Consider the following 14218-nt stretch of genomic DNA (forward strand, 5'->3'; position numbering starts at 1 on the left):
TGTGTGTGTGTGTGTGTGTGTGTGTGTGTGTGTGTGTGTGTGTGTGTACATGCATGTGCACAAACTCAAGTTGATCTAATAAATTACATGTTGTAATATCAGAGTAAGGGTCAGTCATTTCTGAATAAATCTATTTGCTTTTTCTCAAAGCCCACGGGCTCTTGCAGATACTTTTAAACATAGGGGCCTTGGCTGGGCAGAATCATAACCGAATAATTCAGAAAAAATATGATGCCCAGAATTGATAAAACAAACAGTATTATCCCTTGAAGTGGTGCTTCTCAAAGCATAGAATTTAGGTCACTTGCATCAGAATCACCTGGGACTCTTGTTTAAAATGAAGATTCCCAGATCCTTTTCCTAAGTTGACCATATACTTGATTGTTCAAACCTGAACATTTTTGAGAGGGAAAGGGATTGCTATAAATAATCATGCCAGGCTAACAAGCATAAACTGTACTGCCCTGGGCAAAATAGAACATAGGACTCCTAATCTATAGTACTTTGGAGTCCCAGAAATTTGCAGTTCTATTAAGTTTCCATGATGATTCTTTTGCAGTGTGAAGTTTGAGAAAGGCTGTCTTAGATTGTACTGTTTTAACAAAATTTAATTAATTCAGGAACTCTGTGAAATTCATATCATAACTCCATTTCCTAAAGATATTTCTTTGTGATAGGGAAGAAAGTAAAAGAGAAAGAAAGGAACCATTTATTCACCATCTATTCTCGCTAAAGCTTTCCCTCCCCTTGGCATGACACCGTCTCACCGTCTGCCACAGTCTACAGAATAGTTTTACAGATCTTTGTTTGCTCTTGAAATTGAGTTAACTTCACGTGATGTGGTAAGCCACATTCCCCTAGCTGTGGAACCAGCACTTTATCACTACTTAAGAGACTGATTCTGGGAAGAAAGGAGACAGTGATTAGCTAACTACCCTAAATACCAGGACAACAAGAACAATCAAAAGGAATTAACCCATCATGCTCTCATAACTGCTTACACCATCTATCACCAGAAGTATAAGCCTCCCAGGCATCTACCAGTGCATGGAATCAATCTCATGGAGCTCTGTGAAACCTACAATCTGACCTAAACTTCTGCCCCTTTTCATCTCTCCCAAAACCCCTCAATTGCCTTCTAAAACAGTCAGCTTCTCATTAGCAAATTCCCGTTTACCCTCAACGTTTTATCTGAACATGCTCTTCTTGTATTTGCCCTAACTTAAATGTAAATATTCCTTGAGATCAAAGAGCTCCCGTAGTCCTGCCAGGGGAGGGCTCTCCCATGACCTATCCTCGCCCCTGAAAACATGTGTTGGGGGTGAGGAGGCTTCCTTCATACCCTTTATTGCCACACCAGACCATCTCTCTTTCCTCCTCTCTCAATAACTCAAAAGCCTTTGAAGCATGTCACCATACCACACCATCTACTGACCAACTGGTCATGCCTTCTTTCATTAAAAATATTTAGAACTTGCTCACTGTCTTTGAATAGACTTGAATCACTGTTCTGTTCACCATAAAGGTAGATAATCCAAGAGGCTGGGCCATCAATTTCTTGTTCTTTTCACTTCCAGTGATCTTTTCCCTAACTTCAGCCAACCATTCTCATGGTGGTCACCACACATTGTTATCATTAGCTCCAAAATCTTGATTTTAATCAATCCAGTCTCTGTTCCCATTTCCTATTCTTTAAAGTCACTCGCTCTAGTTCCCCAGCTGCTCTAGTTCTAATTGTCAGTGAAACTGCCAGTCCATGAATCACCACGTCACTTTCTTTCTTCATCCTCGTTTTGTTTTCATCTTCTTTTTGACTGAGCTTAAACACCATAATTTATCACTGCAAGCAATTCCTTGCAAACAACATCAACTCAAACTTGGTTTTTCTCCAACAGGTCAAAACCCTAGTTGGTGAAATTCAATCTTTCTCTTATTCCACTACTGTATATGAGCAATTTAAACAGGTGGAGAAAAACACCAAACTCTGATGACTGGACCTACTCTAACTTGTGACCAGACATTTAAAGTGGGATTTCAGCACTGCCAGCAACTCTACACTATTTTCTGATCAGTTTACTCTTTCATTTTTTAAGAGGAATATTTCACACCTTTTCCTCCTGAAATATCCAGTAAGACCTAATCCTACTTCGTGATCAATTGATGACCTCAATATTTAATTGAGAAAATAGAGGCATTCTGAATGGAATAATCCTCACTTATCTCCCATCACATCTGCCAACCTGCCTGCATTGGGATCAATATACTCTGCCTTTCCTCCTGTGAAAACTGATGAACTGTTGCCACTCTATCTAAGGTCACCCCCTGTACTGTGTGCTGGAGGCCACTTCCTTACACCTACTAATGGATTTTGCTTTGAACTTGTCCCCTCTCTCCTACATCGACTTTCTCCTTTATAGCAGATCATTTTATCAACATATTTACATGTAATAATATGTTGATATAAAAGTAAAATTCCCCCTTGACGCTATGTTCCCTTCTGACTTCTTCCCCATTTCTCTGCTCTTCCTCTCAACAAATCACTCTAAGAGTTATTTATATTTGCTTCTGAAATCTCATCACCCGCTATTCTCTCCTCAACCTATTCCAATCAAGACCGTGTCCTGATCGTTTCAGGGAAACCACTCTGGTCGATGAATTTCACATTGTTAAATCCAGTAGTTAATTATGAGTGCCCATCTCATTCTACCTCTCAGCAGCATTTGACACAACACAAACACTATTTTTCACTTGGCTCCCATGATACAGATTCCCGTAGTTTCCTTTCTACTTCACTGCCAGCTCCTTCTCCAGCTTCTTTGCTAGATTCTCTTCCTGACCTCCAAATTTTAGAATGCTCCAAAACTCAAACTTCTCCTCTATTTATTGTCTCTATAGATAATTTTGTCTAGAACTTGGTTTTAAATATCAAGTAGGTACATACTGACATATGTATGCATTTACTGATTAAACGATATATCTGGGGTTTGCTCCAATACAATATGAAAGAGAAGAAAGTGGTGGGGATATGGATGAGGTAAGATTACCCATGAGTTGATAATTATTAAAGCTAAGTAATGGGAAATGTGGATTCATTATACTATTCCGTATCTCATATTTTTGAGATTTTCCATAATAATATATTTTTAAAAACACCATCCCAAATTTTCTCCTCTAGTCCCAGAATCTTCCAAGTTCTAGATATTTATACAGTAAGTCCCCTATATACGAACGAGTTCCATTTCGAGAACACATTCATAAGTCCAATTTGTTTGTAAGCCCAACAAAGTTAGCCTAGGTACCCAACTAACAAAATCAGCTATATAGTACTGTACTGTAATAGGTTTGTAATACTTTCCACACAAATAATACATAAAAAAGACAAACGCAAAAAATAAAGAAAACATTTTTAATCTTACAGTATAGTACCTTGAAAAGTACAGTAGTACAGTACAACAGCTTGCATACAGGGGTTGGCATGGAGTGAACAGGATAGAAGAGTTACTGACTGGAGGAGGGAGAGGAGGTGGGGGATGGTAGAGCTGAAGGATCTTCGGCAATAGGAAACGGAGGACAAGCTGCAATTTCACTCACGCCTGACACTGATGGCGACACTGATGGCACAGGTTCTGGTTCCTTGCTGGATTCAATTCTATCTACCCTCTTGCTTCCGGACATCCTGGCCTTGAAATAAAGATACTGTACTACTGTACTCTATACAGTACTGTACAGTAAAGTACACAAAAGCATGACCACTTCTAGGAGATGCACGGACATGACAATGTACACCAGACAGGTGAACTAACTTACGTGACTGGACACGCGAATGCACGTTCACATCTTTGAAAGTTCACAACTTGAAGGTTCGTATGTGGGCGACTTACTGCATTAAATTTCCTATTCCACACCTCTCCTTGGATTTCAAAGTCATAAAAATTAACATATCCAAAAGGGAACTCTTAATGTTCCTTTGTTTCGAATTTATGCCTTCCATATGTCCCCAATCTTAACAGAGGCATTACTACAGCCCATTGGCTAAGGCCCCAAACTTACAAGCCGTTACTGAGTTCATCTTTATTCTCACGCAAACTACAGCCTATCTATCCACAAGTGTTGCTGGTTTACCTTTCAAAATATGTGAAATTTGTATCGCTTCTTGCAATCTCCAGAGCTATCATTCTCACCCAAGCTGCCATCACTTTTCACCAAAAGCACTTTAGGAGCCCACTAACGCATCTTATTTTGTTCATTCTTGGTCCCAAAGAATCTATATCCATTTGGAAGCATGGTGACCTTTTAAGTCAGTTTTTATAACTCTCTTCTTCATTCTTTTAATGGTGTTCCTTCTAATTTTTTAAAACAGCCAGAATCTATACCACCCTGTGTGGTCTGTCATCTGCTTACCTCTCCAAATTCATTTGCTGCAAATGTTCCTCTCTTTTATCTATTCCTGTTAAAATCGCCTCCCATTGCCCTCACATATGTCAGGCTCATCCTCACCTTAAGGGGTTTGCAATGTTGCTTCTCCTGCCTAGAATGTTCTTCTCCCAGACGTTTACATGGCTCATCCCCCTGTCCGGGTGTCAGCTCATTAAGAGGCCTTCCCCAACAAGCCTTTCAGAATCTTTTCTCCTGCTTTATTTTTCACCCTAGCGCTGATTGTTACTTAAAATTGTATTCTACCCAATTTATATTATTTTACTTGTTAATTTTCTGTTCCTCCAACTACAATGCAAATTTGACAAGGGCCATCTTTGGCTGTTGTATCTCCAGGGCCTAGCATCTGACAGATAGTGAACACAAACATGTGCAGATGATACAAACAAATGCTAGACTCTGCTATGTGTGTTCACATAAAACTGACATGTACATGCGTGTGACGGGAGGAACCTGTGGCTATGAAAGCAGGCTTTCTCTGTCAACCTTCCCTGATGTAATTTTGAGCTTATTTAATTCTACAGGCACCAAGCACCTGCACAAGGGCACCCCAGCACCCCAGGGAGACAGTTGGCTTCAATGGAGCTGTGAGTTCTCCAGAAGCGGTCAGCCTAGGCTTAATAGTTCGCTGCTGTTTCCCTGACAGTTCCCTTTACCTACAAACCACCCAATCTCTTAATTCCCAAATTACAAAACATGCAGATTGCCACAGGGGAGACCAAGCAACCAAGAGACTACCTTCTTAGTAACTCAGTATTAATGAACCTTTTACTTTTTTTTTTTTTTTTTTTCGCGGTACGCGGGCCTCTCACTGTTGTGGCCTCTCCTGTTGCGGAGCACAGGCTCCGGACGCGCAGGCTCAGCGGCCATGGCTCACGGGCCCAGCCGCTCCGCGGCATGTGGGATCTTCCCGGACCGGGGCACGAACCCGTGTCCCCTGCACCGGCAGGCGGACTCTCAACCACCGCGCCACCAGGGAAGCCCATGAACCTTTTCCTTTGAGCGGTATTTCAAGAATAGGAATCTCTACCCCTCTGACCAGGTATTTTCTATAAATGAACTGCAACCCCAGGCAATGCGTAGACACTGGATTTAACCAATCCTCAGTCAGAGTTCTCTTTTTAGCTAAGCATAGAGTGAAGTTCAATCACAGTTTGACTCTACCAAACAGTTTGTGAGTTTCCTTTACATCATTCTGAGCTTATTTTGCCCCAGTCTTCCTGGTCACAAAAGTGGAAATTTATTTCTAACTTTCTTCCTAATAGGTGGCTCTTACTCTAGTTCATGAGGTCAGTATAATACACGTTCAGGCCAAGAGAAAATTCTTAGTACAATATGAGTGCCTCGTGCACTTGAAATAGTATACTCATTTGCAGTGAACTTCAAGAAGATGTGTTTTCAATGTGTGCTTACAAATACTTTCACTGGGGTTTTCAGTCGCTGACCCCCGGCTTGAGGGTAGTTCATCCAGGAAAGAATTGGAACAAAAAAAGATGTGCTTCTATTTCCACAATATAACAAGGGGGAAAAAAGTTCAAAAGCTCATTTTCTACCGCAGTGTCAGAATCCAATAAATTTATCTGCACATCTCTTTTTCTTCCTCGCTTTTCTTTCACGCCCACCTGCCTAAATTGTACCTGTGCTTATGTGATACATCAATGAAGTAGTTTATGGAGCCCAACCATCTGTGCCTTTTTCTTCCTTCAGTGCATAAAACCATAATCCATACACAGAAATTCATAATCCATGTGCATTGCTTATAATTCTATTAAGACAGTGAATTTTCCAGTGCAATTAAACTCTGAGCTAAAGAGGTGATGGCAATTTCAGACTGTATCATAAATATTCAGGCCCTCACCAGCTATACACCTGGTGAGAAACTGGGGCTGATTTGTGTTTTGAAATACCTTCAGGTAAAACTAAAAGAACAGCATAAAGCCACAAACCCATTTCCTCTAGTGATGTCAACTCTCACTCTCCAAAATCGGGATGTAGAAGATTTTCGTATATTTGTAAAACATTCCTGGCTCTCTGAACTTGTTGTCTGAAACAAACACAAACTTTCATAGATTCAAATACATTTGTATCCCTTGCTGGCTGAATCTGCTATTTGAATTCTCATTATCCAAATCCAGGAACTGAATAGATTTGGTTAGTGAAAGATACTTGTACTTTGAAACCACGGCTTTGTACCTTTTATTGTAAAATGAGTCTACGTTATAGGAGTAAGGCAGTAAGAACTATTCTTGTTCTATAGGATTTGTAGCAGGTACTAAATGCCAAATTCTACAGAATAGTAGCAAAGTCACTTAGGGTATTGCTGATCCTAATGATTAAGGTGCTCTGTGCACTCATAACCAGTGTTGCAAGATCTCTTGGTAAATTTGTTATGACCATCACACAGACAGCCCTGATCATTCAGTCATCAGAAATCAATGTGAACTAAGTGAAGTAAGCCAGGCAGAGAAAGACAAATATCATAGGATATCACTTACATGTAGAATCTAAAATAAATAAAGATACAAATGAACTTATTTAAGTAACAGAATAGACCCACAGACATAGAAAACAAACTCACAGTTACCAAAGGGAAACAGAGGTGGAGGGGGATAAATTAGGAGGTCGGGATTAACATATACACACTACTATATATAAAAGAGATAACCAACAATGATGTACTGTAGAGCACAGGGAACTGTACTCAATATTTTGTAATAACCTATAAGGGAAAATAATCTCAAAAAGAATACACACACACACACACACACACACACACACACACATACGTATAACTGAATCACTTTGCTGTACAGCTGAAACTAACATGACATTGTAAATCAACTATACTTCATTTAAAAAGCAAATAAAATAAAAAATCACTGTGAAGGATACAATGGACTATATTGTTTCCACCCCCCAGGACTGTATTTGAGGCCCTCTGAAAGTAGACTTTTATTGATTAGGTCAGTTTAATAAAATCTGGATTTCACCTGGCATTTCTATGGGGCTTAGTACAGTGTCTTTCCAAGACCAGACATTCTAGTATTTACTGAATAACAACAGATTTACTTATAAAGGTTTATTTTGAATTGTTTTCTGGGCCCTGAGGTAGAGAACTCCGCATTCAAGGAAGAGGCAAGTCTGGCATGAAGATCAGCCTAGAGGAAAACTTGTATCTGGGAGGCAGATACATACAAGAAACCCAGAAATAAGGACCACACAGAGCCACCATTAGTTCTGAACTTTCAAAGGTCTGCCTGTTATTTATTTGTGAACATCTGGATACTTCAAGGCTAGAAATGCAACATGTACTTTCCTCTCAAGGCCATCATAGCCAGAGTGGTTTTGTGTTGGGAGTTTTCGGATAAAAAAGAAACAGTTTCTCCAAGGCTCAGAAATCATGAATTTCCCACAAGTTCTTGGGGTTGGAATTTGCTTAGGGCCCAAACTTAAATCTTTCAGGTAGTTTGCCAGTGAGATGGAAGGTATGAAAACCTTATTAGTCAACTGGACCAATTTTACCTAAGGTGAGTGAGCATCTTAAGTGGATGACTTCAAGCACCTGGCAGAGGAGGGATTTGCCACAGTTACTTTTATTTTTATAATTTTTTCGGAGATGTAATTTATATTTAGTGAAACGTAGAGATCTGAAGTGGGCAATTTGATGGGTTTTTACAAATGCAGACAGCTGCATAACCCACACCCCATCAAGATGTAAAACACTTCCACGAGCACAGGAAAGATTCCTTGTGGCTATTTCCAGTCCATCCCTCTTCTAACCCCGGGGCAACTACTCTGCTTTTCCATCACCGAAGTTTCATTTTCCTACTCTAGAAACTTATTTAAGTAGAATCCAAGGGTATACTCTGGTGCCTAATTTCTTCTGCTCAGAATAATGTTTTTGAAATTTCTCTACATTGTAGAGTTTTTTTCTTTCTTAATGCTGAGTAGTTTTCCATTGTAGGAATATAGCAAAACTTGTTTCCCCATTCTCTTGCTATGGGCATTCTGGTTTTTCCAGTTTGGAGCTATTATGAATAAAACTGCTATGAACATTCTCGATCAAGTTTAACATATTTTCATTTCTTTGGAATGGGATTTCTGGGTCACAGAGTATGTAAGTGTTTAATTTTATAAGAAACTGCAAAAAGTTTTCTTAAGTGACTGTACCATTTTACACTCCTATCAGCAGCAACTAAGAGTTCTGGTTGTTCCACATTCTCAATGTTTTAAGTTTTTTTCCATTCAAATAAGTGTGAAATATCATCTTGTGAATTTAATTTTAATTTTCCTGATAATTAATGATGATGATTACTTTCTTATGAACGTATTATATCCATGCCTTTCTTTGTGAAGTACTGTTTAAGTCTTTTCCCATTAGTTTTATTTGGTTACCTTTATGTTATTCTACTTCAGGAATTCTTTAAATATTTTGGATATTAGTCCTTGGTCAGATATATGTATGAAAATGTTTTCTCCCTGCCTGTGGACTATATATTTTCTTAATGGGTCATTTGATGAACAAAAGTTTTAAATTTTGATGAGTTCCACATTATCCATTTGCTTTACGGTTGTGTTTTCCCTGTCCTATGTGAGAAAACTTTGTGTATCCCAAAATGTAATGATCCTCTCCTATGTTTTCTTCTGAGAAGCTCTATGATTTTGGCTTTTGTGTTTAGGTCTATGATCCCTCTTGAATTAATTTTTATACATATTGTGAGGTAAGGGTTGAGTTTCATATGTAGATATCCAGGGTTTGAATTAATTTTTGTACATATTGTGAGGTAAGGGTTGAGTTTCATATGTAGATATCCAGGGTCATTTCCTGAAAAGCATATCCTTTCCTAATTGATGACTATAGTTTTTAACTATAACATTAATAAACCTCCACTACTTTTAATAATACAGGAAATGTCACTTTAAATGAAATTGTCCTAGGCAGATCATACTCCACATCTGTTAGATACACCATGCACAGAAGAAGAAATTACTTGTCCTTCGAAGTATTTGCTTCAACAGGTTAGGGTTTAGCTTAAATATCCCTATCTTCTCTTAACACATCCAGAAAAAACAGACTCATGCTGCCAGGGTCTTGCTTATAGATGTGTGTGGTGCCCCAAACAGAAGCACCCACCCAAGGGAGACCAGTGGCAGCAGAAAATCCCTCTATGCTCCTACCTGCTAAGCTGCTTCCCCTTGGGGACACAGGGAGGAAAAGAGTTACAACCACAGCATGAAAATGTCCCCTTTGTCCACACACAGGAGGCCCTCTGTGTAATTCATTCAGAAGAAATACTTTTAAGGTTTACCTAGAGGTGACACCTTTTCAGATTTCTATAATGTGGCTTCATGTGCTAGCGTAGGCTCTGCTTATCTAACCATTCCTGAACCGGCAGTGTTCTGTCACTGCTTCTTCTAATAGTAACAAGTTTCTTCAATTTAAAACTGTAGAGACACAGTAGGGTCCCTGCCTCTGTTTCATCATTCATCATTTCAATTATATTTTTACTTGTGGTTATTTGTTGGCTTATTACCTTCCTTTATAAAATAGCCATGACATTCAGGACAGTCTTCTCCCAAATTAATGGCTTGGAGAATTCCATATAATTGCAAAATCTATCACATATGTTAAAATGGTGTTGTACATTTGAATCTAAACAATAATTGTGCAGAGGGGCAGCTAAGGATATTCTATTACGCTGTTAGAAGACCAACTTCTTTCCCTCCACCTCCCAATCTTCCCACTTTCCTGGTTCCAGAGTACTTCTCTTCCTCTCCATGCTCTCAACCATCAGAATACTCAAACGGATGCAAAATTTGACAGGCTAGATTATCCCGGTACTTACAAGATTTTAGAGATTCTGCTTAAATGTCTGTTTCAGTAAGGGATTCTAGTAAACTTTCCATTCACATATCCCTCTTCAGAGCTGAAGAAAGAGGTTCTAAGAAATTTAAAGAATTGTCCAAGTTTAGCCAGCAATTTAGAAACAGCACTGTGTCTAGAACCTCTGTCTCCAAGCTAGTCTTGAAAACAACCCGTTTTTCTCTCCCCATAATTCCAAACTTATTCTCTCCCCATAATTCCAAACTCCTTTTATGTTAAAAAGAGAAACTCTGTTCCTCTTCCCTTTAAGCTAAACCACAAAGCATATCTGAATTGGACAGAAATGGAAGAGACTGGGGAAATGGGAGGGTATTTGAGCAAAGAAGAGGTGTGAAATATTCATCTCCGTGAATGGCAGGGAAAATTGACTAGGAAAATATAGCGCTATTGCTAGGCAGTACTGAAAGCCTGTTTGAAATCTGTGGTCTTATAACTAAAGTAGGGTGAGCTGGTACAGCAGTGTGATGTTTTCCAAGTCAAATTCAGCTATTTAGATGGATATGCAGAAAAGATCAGTATTTTATATGTAATTAGGTTTGGAGTTTTGTTCCATAAGTAGGAAAGTCAGAGAGAGGGACCAGGGAGGTGAGCGTGTATGGAAAGGAGTGATTATACTGAAAAATAATGTCATCTTATAAGGAACCAAGTGAAGACATGAGAAAAATGTTGCTCAGTGAAAAAGAATTGGTCCTGATGGGGCCAGAGGATTGCTGGAGTACACCTATCAGGGTAAATGAGTTTGAAATTTAAGAGAGAGGGATTATTGAAGTAGATATTTTAGTAGTTAAGTTATTGGTAGGTTTATATTTTATACAACAGTAGAGATAGAACAAAAGAGAGTGAGCCAGTTACTAGAATCTGGAGGATGGGAAGCTGTCACATGATTGAAATAATGAGCAGTAGTAGATGATGTAGTCTGATGAGGAGCTGCAGAGGAGCTAAGGGTTTTGAAAGAGGATGGAAGAAAAGTGGTCTGAAACAGGCAATGAGGGGCAAGTACCTCAATTCAACCTACATGGGGGTTACAGAGAAGAAAGCAGTCACCATTTAAGACAGATATTGCAATATCTGGATCCTCAAGTAAGTTCAGTGATATAGGGTGTTTTAATGATGACAGATTGAGAGTTCTAGGGGCATAACAGGACCATGTGGGAGGGAGTGCTACATCAAGTTGGATTAGGGGCTGGGCAGCCCCACACTGGGAGATGGATGAGTGGACAGCACGAACTTCCAGGGGTGATGGGGATGAGACGCATGATGTTGTCAGTTCTGTTGGTCTTTTGGGGGAAAGTGAGTACACACAGACACACAGACACAGACACACACACACACATAATAAGTGTAAGTTTTACTCAGAATAAATTACTTAGTGTTTCATGAGTGAGGGGTAATCTATATGTTTCCAAAATGTATGAGTGTTTGTTTTTGTGTCTTTTATAATTTATTTTCATGTTGGAAAAGGATAAGATAGTAAAAGAGGAGATGGTTGGAATGAAGTCACTATGTAACTAATTCGGTAAACCAGAGATACAGCTGCAAGAAGGGCTGTCTGAATTGTTTAAGCTTTTTCCCAAATGTTGTGATATGTCTTTCTTAGGTACAGTCACATCCATGAGAATGAAAGAAAAGATGAACACAGCAACAACAACAAAACAGAAATACTGCATTTTCGAGAGGAGAAAGCATCAAGAAACGTAAAACGAAGTGCTTCTCATTTCCTCTAGGGATTCCTGTTACATAATTTCCATTTTAAATGAAGCAAAAATACTTCCAATAACCAGAGAAACACTTAAAAATTAAGCAACACTTGTTCTAGTTAATGTGTCTGAATACTACTAAGAAAAAGGTCTCCCCCAGGAGGTCATTATTATTCAAAAATTACCCTAATTAGGTCATGAATACATGGGGCCTTGTTCAGTGACAACAAGAGAAAAAATAGAATTGGAAATGTGACACACATAACACTCCCAACGTGTTAGGGCGATTTTATTCCAAAATGCCATTAAAAGATGAAAAGGTCACTCTGTAGGGAAGTAATTGGTACAGCACTCTTGTAACTGATTAAAGGGCCTTTTATTTAGGCATATTTTTTTTTCTTTCTTTGAAAAGGAGTCTTTCTAGATAGAAAAATGTATGTATGCTTCTGTATGTATATACATATATACATATATATAACATTCTGATTAGATGACTGCTTGGATATTTTAAGACAGTAAAATAGGAAAAGAGAAAAACAAGAGCTCTTGACATATCGAAATAGACACACTTTTATACTGAGAGCAAATTGCACAGACTATCTTAAGAAAATATTAAAAAGTATTGGTATTTTCTATGATTTTTTTCATTTAATTACTCTATCTCTGTGGTTTCTTAGACTATCTGCTGCCTAGACAAGCGCTGCATTTAATTAGAAAAGAGTATAGAATTTTAATGAGTTGGTAAAGCCCAAAGTAAGAGGCTAGGAGGATAAAAGGCTTTTATTTCTTATTTTTTCTTAAAGAAACTTAACAGAATCTGATAATAAAATCCCTGGTGTAGTTTGATGGCTGAATTTGTGAATCTCCAGTAAGCCATATCAAACTACACACAGAACAGCCGAACTAAGGAAAGCATCCATAGGGTTTATAGCGCATTTATCCCCTATAGAAAACATAGAGAATAGAGATATTGCTTTATCAGTTGTAGCATAACTTCTATCTTTCCAATATGATCTCATAATGTGAATGCAGTTTTACACAGTGGCAATTTGCAACCTTCATCAAAAAAATTACTTCCTTTAAAAACTACTAAAATCTTCATCATATGCACAAGAATTTCATTTCAATGACATGATGCCTAGATATGAGATACCTAAAAATTCAGCTTTTTTCCTTTATTATTAGCTTACAAATATCCCATGTGTTAGTGTCCTGTAAGAATTCTGAGAGTGAGCTGCAGAGGGGATCAGGTATACTAGATGTCTAAGTGATTTTGTTCTGTGATTCCTGATGATACTAGGATTAATTTGTGTTCTCATGCCCTCATTTAGCCACTCATTCATTCAGCGATATATTTTTTCATTGTAACTTTTTACTGTGACACAATATCAGAATTACAAACAAGTTGTAAGATTTCTCATACATACTACATTCCCTTTGATTCCCAAATGTATATAGAAACACATAAAGATTGACAGATAGATAGATACTCTGAACCATTTGAAAGTAAGCTGCAGATATTATGCTCCTTTATTCATAAATATTTTAGTGTGAATTTGTTAAATATAAGGATATTCATCTATATAACTACAGTATAATTATCAAAATCAGGAAAATAACTTAATACAATAATACCTAATTTACAGGCCTTATTTAGATTTTGCCAATTTCCTGACAACTGCTTTTTGAGTACGTAGGATTCTGTTGTATATAGCATGTAAAGGATAAAGGACTTCTGAGAGAGTGAAAGATTACAGGAGTTTGCTTATGAGAATACATTTTATTTTAGTGGATAACATATCCAATACCTTTTAATTCAATAAAAAAGAAATGGGTATCAACTTTTATATATAGAATAAATAATGTAACTCACATTTGTTGAGTGCTTATAATTGGTCAGGCACTTTACTAATGTCTTCATGTGAACTCTCTAGTTTCAGTCTCACAACAATCTTATAAAGTAGATATTATCTTATAGAGGAAGAAACAAGGGTTCAGAGAGATTCAGCACCTTTTTGGCCACAGAGCCAGTGAGTTAGCTACAGAGCTGGAATGATCATCCAAATCTTTCTCACTTCAAAACCTAAATTCTTATTCATGTCACCATATTCCTCATAGCATGAAACAGCAGACACAGATGATGCATTTCTTATTGTCCTGGAATTTATAGTCTTCCTGAGAGAAATATACAAATATATACATA

This window comes from Aethalodelphis obliquidens, unplaced genomic scaffold (assembly GCF_003676395.1).
Source record: "Aethalodelphis obliquidens isolate GAN/ISIS:26980383/991018 unplaced genomic scaffold, ASM367639v1 scaffold1, whole genome shotgun sequence".
Lineage (NCBI taxonomy): Eukaryota > Metazoa > Chordata > Mammalia > Artiodactyla > Delphinidae > Aethalodelphis > Aethalodelphis obliquidens.